The sequence below is a fragment of the Salmo trutta genome, chromosome 19, assembly GCF_901001165.1.
Source record: "Salmo trutta chromosome 19, fSalTru1.1, whole genome shotgun sequence".
NCBI classification, from domain to species: domain Eukaryota; kingdom Metazoa; phylum Chordata; class Actinopteri; order Salmoniformes; family Salmonidae; genus Salmo; species Salmo trutta.
The window spans coordinates 32,585,727-32,594,133 of record NC_042975.1 but is presented as its reverse complement, the minus strand read 5'-3'; positions in this window follow the sequence as shown (position 1 = coordinate 32,594,133).

The window sequence follows — 8,407 nt, the reverse complement described above, 5'->3', positions numbered from 1 at the left end:
ATGGGAGAACCTTCCAGAAGGCCTTTATGGTAGAGGGGCCAGACGGAAACCACGACAGCCCGCTTAGAGTTTGCCAAAAGGCACCTAAAGGAATAACAGACCATGAGAAACAAGATTCTCTGATCTGAGGAAACCAAGATTAAACCCTTTGGCCTGAATGCCAAGTGTCAAGTCTGGAGGAAACCTGTCAACATCCCTACGGTGAAGCATGTTGGTGGCAGCATCATGCTGTGGGGATGTTTTTCAGCTGCAGGGACTAGGAGACTAGTCAGGATCAAGTGAATGATGTATGGAGTAAAGTACAGAGATATCCTTGATGAAAACCTGCTCCAGAGTGCTTAGGACCTCAGACTGGGGCGAAGGTTCACCTTCCAACAGGACAATGACCTTAAGCACACAGCCAAGACAACGCAGGAGTGGCTTCGGGACAAGTCTCCGAATGTCCTTGAGTGGCCCAGTCAGAGCCCGGACTTGAATCCGATCAACATCTCTGGAGAGACCTGAAAATAGCTGCAGCGATGCTCCCCTTCCAACCTGACAGAGATTGAGAGGATCTCCCCAAATACACGTGCGCCAAGCTTCTAGCATCATACCCAAGAGGCTATAATCACTGCCAAAGGTGCTTCAACAAAGTACTGATTAAAGGGTCTGAATACTTATGTAAATGTGATATGATGCAAAAAAATGTTTTCTTTGTCATTATGGGGTATTGTGTGTAGATTGATGAGGGGAAAACACGATTTCATACATTTTAGAATTAAGCTGTGATGTAAAATATTTTGGGAAAAAGTCAAGGGGTCTGAATACTTTCCAAATGCACTGCATGTGCTTTATAAGTGGTTAATAAACCCTGACAGTCCCAGCAAAGCAAATCGAGAAATCTGTAAATATTGTGTGGCCAGATTGTAGTATGGAACTATATCATATGTATCATCATATGTACTTGTCCATTCCCTTTAGCCCTGGTTATACCTTGCATTAACATGTGATTGTCGTCATCTGATCAAGATGATCCGATCACTATCTGATTGAGATTTGTTGGATCTACTCCTGGTAATAACATGTCTCTTTTCTGTCACAGTGTCCATATTGTGACCAGATTCCCTGGTCCCTCCCTGTATGCAAATGATTCCAACCTGCCTTGGACTTTCCTTATGACACAAGCTTTATAAATTGGCTGAAAACAGCACACTTTTATAAGCAATAGTTTTACACTCTCATTATTACAGCCTATATTTGTTATCCAACGAGTTAAGACTGGGCATAATATACTACTGTCTCAATATCCTCGACCTGTCCACAGCTGTACAAATAAATATTTAATATATCCTTATATTTTAAAAACAGTAAAACGGCTTTGTAGGCCTAGGTGCATTGGTTATGTTTAGGCAGGTCTTAAAAGAATTGGCATTTTTAACAGTTTGTATTTTGAAGAACCTCTCATATGTAAGTCTATAGCCAGATGTGTGGTGAAATTATGAAAATGGATAAAAGCAGCAATGGATAAAAAGTGTAAAGGAGCTTGCAAATAATGCAAATACTATGCCTTTATAAAGGAATAAAGTGTAAATCTAAAAGTAGCATAAAGACTCCTTAATATTTTACATCAAATTGGACAGCAGCCTCGCTCATGCTTACAGAAAGCTATGAGCTATGCGCCCAGCAGCTTTCCCTCAATATTGCCACAGTACTGTCCAGAATGAACGGTGGGCGGGTGATGGGATGGTCACCCAATACCATGTCCAGCTATGAATAAAATGGGCATTGGGTTCTCCCATTCCCACTACTGCTATGACAGTCCTTGGCCTTTTGGTATGATCTTTTCAAAATGTTTGATTTTGCGCTGGCATTGGGAGTGGGAATTGAAACGGGGACCCTTTTTCTCTCATTCTGGATGATACAGTACCTTTTCATGAATGTCTATTTTCTATATGTGTGATCTAATTTCGATTATAAACGGGGTGGTTTCGGCCCTGAATTATGATTGGCTGAAAGCCATGGTATATCAGACCGTATACCATGAGTATGACAAAACATTTTGTTTTACTGCTCTAATTACTTTGGGAGCCAGTTTATAATAGCAATAACGCTCCTCTGGGGTTTGTGATATATGGCCAATATACCAAATCTCCTCGGGTCTTATTGCTTAATTCGACTGTGGAATCCTATCGCAGTGCCAGTAGGCACTTGGTTTCTAATTCTGGAGGAATTGCAGAGGTATCCTTGTCCAGAATTAATACCTCAACTGGTCAGTGTGATTTATTTGAAAGGGCGGGAACATCGTAACGTTGGCCAACTTTATAGCATTCGTTGTCAGGGTGCATGTACACTTCAAGGCTATCCGTACAAGATGCTTCTTCGACTACCTGCGGAGGTGGTCAGAAATATCTAATCACAATCAGATCGCAATGCATCTTTTGATTGTTTACACCTGTCGCCAAATGTGGCTACAATCAGAATGTGTACAAGATCAGGCCAACAGGCAGGAGGTATAAAGGGGGCTTTTGTGTCATTGTTTTGATGAAGGCCATTGATGGCCTAAACATTCATCTTTTAACTTGAATAAAACAAGTTTTCAATGGTCAGCGAGCATTACGTTTTTTCTTTTTTAATCATTATCAAATGTTTTGGTTGCACCTTGGTTGAGCACCCTCCACTTTTTAATTTTAAATGAATCTGTAAATACATAATTTGACCTTTGAAATGAGTAACCAATGGTGTTGGATTCTGGATCCAGAGAAGGAGGCCTACATTTTCCATGAATGGATAAACAGTCCTATACACTGTGTAGATGCAGGCCTGAGCACTCCTCCTTGAAGACCACATGAAATGTTTTAAAAAGTGCCACCCATCTGTCACTTGAAAGGACTTAGGCTTCTCAAAGCAGAGGTATAGAATGATTAAGGACAAATCGTACACAAAAGATGTGCTCCAATCTTCTCCTGGGTGTAGAGCATTGGATGATAATCGTTGTTTCTGTGGTGGACCCTGCTGTGAGGTACACTCTGGACTGTTTTCACAAGAAGAGCACCTGAAAATGCATACTTCAAAATACAATTTTCACATTGTTAAACTGCACTCAATAAATCCTCTTTGATGATGCGTTTTCCCTTTGTTGGTGTTTATAGGGCAGAGGTCGGTAACAGGCGGCCTACGGGCCAAAACCGTCTGAGTGATTTTTTTGGGTACCCAAACTTTTTATTAAAAAAATATGTTTTAGTTTTTTTGTAAAATGACCAGGAATTCAGCAAAAAAAATGTTTAATTAGGAAATCTGTTTCCAAGAAACATATTTGATTGTGTTTCAATGTAATTCAAGGTATGAAATTATAGTTATTTTCAAATACAATCTCTTTCTAGACTTAGTTAGTTGTGGTCAATTTGCAGTGTGCATTTTATTATAATTATGTTTCACCCCTGACCATCAGCTCCAATAAAAATCAGCCCGTGGCTGAATCTAGTTGCCTACCCCGTTATAGGGAAATGTCTTTCATTGGTTATGGTGCTGTTTTATGTAGGATGTCTTAGACACAAATGCTTTATATCAGTACAAACTGACAATAGCATGTAGTGTTTAGTGTTTGTTGGTTGACATTTGATGAACAATTCAAAAAAATAATAATTGTGGGTATGAAATCTATTGTTTTTAAAGTTTTTGTTCTTCTCGGGCAGATTATTTTTTATGTTGGTTATTGATCTCTATGCTGTGAATCATAGTTGTGTGTTCAATAATATCTACTGGTGAAAGATAGCATAATAGAGTAATAATTTCTGAATTGAAGTTGTTGCCTTAATTGTAACAAGCCAGGAAGAGCTACAGTATGTTTGTGTGTGTGAGAAATGTTCTGTGAAAAAGCTAGGACATATGCTTCTAACCTGTAACATCAACAAGAGGACACTTCATTCAATTGCATTGTATATCAACTTTTAGATCTTTCTCACAATAATGCAACGGCATTCACATTAGTGAGTTGATTGAACTAACAACAATCTTGTAAGCCAGTAGATGGGAGTATGTGAGCGTTAAAACACGTTTATGCAACACCATGATGAAATCTTCCAGTCTGGTGGTGGTGCTTAGAAACACGGGACTAGAGGGATAGAGGGATAAAAGGCAAGTGTTGAATGGATGCCAGACAGGTAAATCTTTTCATGGGGTAGTTCGGTAGCTGTGACTCAGGACCCATTCAGGCCTGGATCCCAGGAGGTGAAAGGTAAGTGGTCTTATCTTCTCCTGGCCAGCCTCCAGCCTCTTGATATATCTGATACTCTTGAGATAGGGGAGACAATGGGACAACATTGTGAGCTGGAAGAGCCATTCCTATCGAAAATGTTAACATTTTCCCCTCCCAAACGATTAAGCACTGTATTCAGATCACTTTAGGCTATTTTTCTTGGGTAGAACAAGGCATTGTGAGTTTGTTATACAAATACAGAGAATAATTGTACAATGGCAACCCACTGGTCACAGACGTCAATTCAATGTCTATTCCACGTTGGTTCAAGGTCATTTCATTGAGATTGTGTGGAAACAACATTGATTCAACCAGTGTGTGCACAGTTGGCAAGTTGCATCACCATTATATAGCATGATGTTAACTAACTACGAGTAGCTAATTGGTAAAACAAAGTAATGCTCTCTCACCATTCTGGTTTGCAGGTACTAAATCTAAGCTTTGCTGACTATTATCTGGTAAAAAACAAAGAGTTATTTTTTTTGTGTCCAATCAGAACAGCCAAAAGGTTTAATTTCCACTGTGTGTTGGTTAAAAGGTGAGATGGGAAATAAAAGGCCTGTGCGTTGATCCTGGCTTACACAGGAATGGAGAGCCTCTGTGTAAAACAATCAACCCTGAGACACTGCTATAGTGCTCCAGTGACAGTATGCTCTGCTGAAGCCCCCTCCTTCCCCACACACAGTACAACCCATGCCCATTCACAGTTGACTGCAATAAAACCCATTTTGCCCACTCTGCCAGAACCAGAAACATGGCATAGTGCAGTCACACTACAAATAGGATACATGATTAAAGGCCCATTGGGGTCAACAACATGATTTCCTGTGTTTTATATATATTTCTACACGATGAGGTTGGAATAATACTGTGAAATTGTGAAAATGATGATAATGCCATTTTAGTGTAAAAGGTGTTTGAAAAGACTGCCTGAAATTTCTGCCTGTTTTGGTGGGATGGAGTTTTGGCCTGTCTGGCGACATCAACAGGTAGTATAAGTATATATACAGTAGACAGTGTGCAAAGCAGTCATCAAGGCAAAGGGTGGTTATGTTGAAGAATCTAAAATCTAAAATATATTTGATTTCTTTAACACTTTTTTGGTTACTACATGATTCCATATGTGTTATTTCAAAGTTTTGATGTAGTCACTATTATTGAACCATATGATGCTGTAAATGTAGAAAATGAGTTACAGTTCATATAAGGAAATCAGTCTAGTCTATGGATTTCACATGACTGGGCAAGGGCGTAGCCATGGGTGGGCTTGGGAGGGCATAGGCCCACCTACTTGGGAGCCTGGCCCACCCACTGAGGAGTGAGACCGAGCCAATCAGAATTAGTTTTTCCCCACAAAAGGGCTTTATTACAGACATAAATACTCCTCAACTTCATCAGCTACCCGGGTGGCTGGTTTCAGACAATTCCGCAGGTGAAGAAGCTGGATGTGTAGGTCCTGTGCTGACGTGGTTACATGTCGTCTGTAGTTGTGAGGACAGTTGGACGTACTGCCAAATTTTCTAAAACGACGTTGGAGGAGGCTTATGGTAGATAAATGAACATTCAGTTCTCTGGCAACAGCTCTGGTGGACATTCCTGCAGTCAGCATGCCAATTGCATGCTCCCTCAAAACTTGAGACATCTGTGGCATTGTGTTTGACAAAACTGTACATTTTAGAGTGACCTTTTATTGTCCCCAGCATGCTGATGATCAGCTTCTTGATATGTCACACCTGTCAGGTGGATGGATTATCTTGGCAAAGGAGAAATTCTCACTAACAGGGATGTAAACAAAATTGTAGACAAAATTTGAGAGAAGTAAGTTTTTGTGCATATTGAACATTTCTGGGATCTTTTATTTCAGCTCATGAAACATGGGACCAACACTTTACATGTTGAGTTTATATTTTTGTTAAGTATATATATAGACAGTAAGTTAATGGACCAATAGAAATTAGGGGTTCAAACCTCTCTTTCAATAACAGCTATTATTCAGGTTACATATCCCTCCCAATAGGTTTATCCAATTATCATCCTCACTCAGACCACTCCCAGACAATCCTAGCTAAATTCTTGCTTGAAAAATTGCTCTTTGCTAAGAAGCTATTTTTGTTTCTTTTTGGACCATTTTAACTTTTAAAAAATTGCACAAAGATACTTAATTGTTATCCAGAAATTATTTAATATTGAGATATGAACAGCTGCATTGAGCCTTTAATTCAAACTCCAACCGTTGGCTAGATATATGTGACTGTCAAAGAACAACCTTGGATTGTACCATTTGCCAAACAGATTTGGGCCACAGAATCGTCCTGTACAGAGGGGAAGTGAGCATGTTCTGGTTCGTAAATGTGTCTACCCCACTTGATAAAACCGGTGGTAAGAAACCGGGGGTTAATCCTCCCTTCCCTCTGGAGCAGCCAGTAGAGGATCTGCTAGCATGTTTGGCGCGGGTGAGTAGCAAAGTCAGTGGTTTAAAACATGCATGCAGGCGCATCTGGAGCCCAGCCCACTCTACACAGGATCTTACTGGTTGTAGAACAGACAGTTTTGTGTAACATCCGCTTTGTGTGTGTGTGTGTGTGTGTGTGTGTGTGTGTGTGTGTGTGTGTGTGTGTGTGTGTGTGTGTGTGTGTGTGTGTGTGTGTGTGTGTGTGTGTGTGTGTGTGTGTGTGTGTGTGTGTGTGTGTGTGGGGGGGGGGGGGGGGGGGGTCTCTGTGAAACAATCCATTTATTTGCTTTCATATAGTTGCCTTTCAAGCAAGTTTCATGATATCTGACCATAAAAGGCAGAATATATCCTTAGAGGACTCCTGTGGAGTAAGTAAAAGATGGAGTGAGAAAAAGTGGCTGTGATAATGTTAATTGGTTTCTCTTGACAATAGAACTTTCTCTACACTGAAAATCCTATATATACAGTCAGGTCCAAAATTATTGGCACCCTTCATAAAGATAATAAACTATATTGTATGCTAAATAAATATATTATTTTATACTCATACAATTTCAGAGAGAGAGAGATTTTGTTTAACAAGTAATACAAAAAAAATCTAAAAAAGATGGGTGTCAAAATAATTGGCACCCCTGTTTTCAATGCTCCGGCACCCTCCCCTTGTGAGGATAAAGGCACTGAGTATTTTGCTAAAAGGTTTTATGAGATACAGAATCTTTCCAGATCTTTGATATCCTTCTGTCTGCGCTTATGGAATGCCCTCTTCAATTCAAACCACAAGTTTTCAATGGGGTTCAAGTCCAGAGACAGAGATGGCGATTGCACATTCTTTATTTTGTGGTCACTTAACCATTTCTTTGTGAATTTTGATGTGTGCTTGGAGTTATTGTCTTGCTGGAAGAGCCACCTGTGGCCAAATGTCAGCTTCCTGGCAGAGGCAACCAAGTATTTGGCTAAAATCAGTCCCTCCGGGATTTTGTGATTCTGCGATCATTTTGTTTAGCAAAATCAACAATTTCCTGCATATTGTGTGAGGGCTTGCAAATTTGAGCAATCATTGCGCTATTATCGCATAAAATTAACCAAACTAACTCACCACAGTACTAAAAAAGGGCTTTCAATTTCAACCAAACATCACACATTTACAGCATCATAGGGTTCAATCAAGCCACAGGTCAAACTTTTCCCCCATCAGAGCATTTTCATGTAAAATTTGACAAAATCATTGCATATTGCCATGAAAAATTTCTGAATTACCAAAGCAAAATCAACAATTTTTGCCAGCAAATATCACAAAAAACGCTGTGAAATGCTGGAGGGACTGTAAAATGTTCTGATACTTGGTAGAGTTCATGATGCTTTTGACCTTCACAAGGGCCCAGGACAAGTGGAAGCAAAACAGCCCCATAACATCCATATTTTACAGTAGGTATGATAATTCTCAAACCTTGGCCCTTGGATTTTTATTTTCCTCCTGAACCATCTTCCTCACGGTGTGTGGGGACAAGATAGACCTACCAGGCAAGTGTAACACTGTTCCAATGGTTTTAAACTTCTTAAGGTTTGCCCTAATAGTGGTAAGTGGCATATTAAATGTTTTTGCTATTTGTTGTACCCATTGCCTAATTTATGAAGGTCAGCAACCATTTGTCTCTTTCGTTTTTGAGCACTTTGCCTTTTCCAATGGTGATGAGTGACACAGGGATTTTTCATGCTTGTTA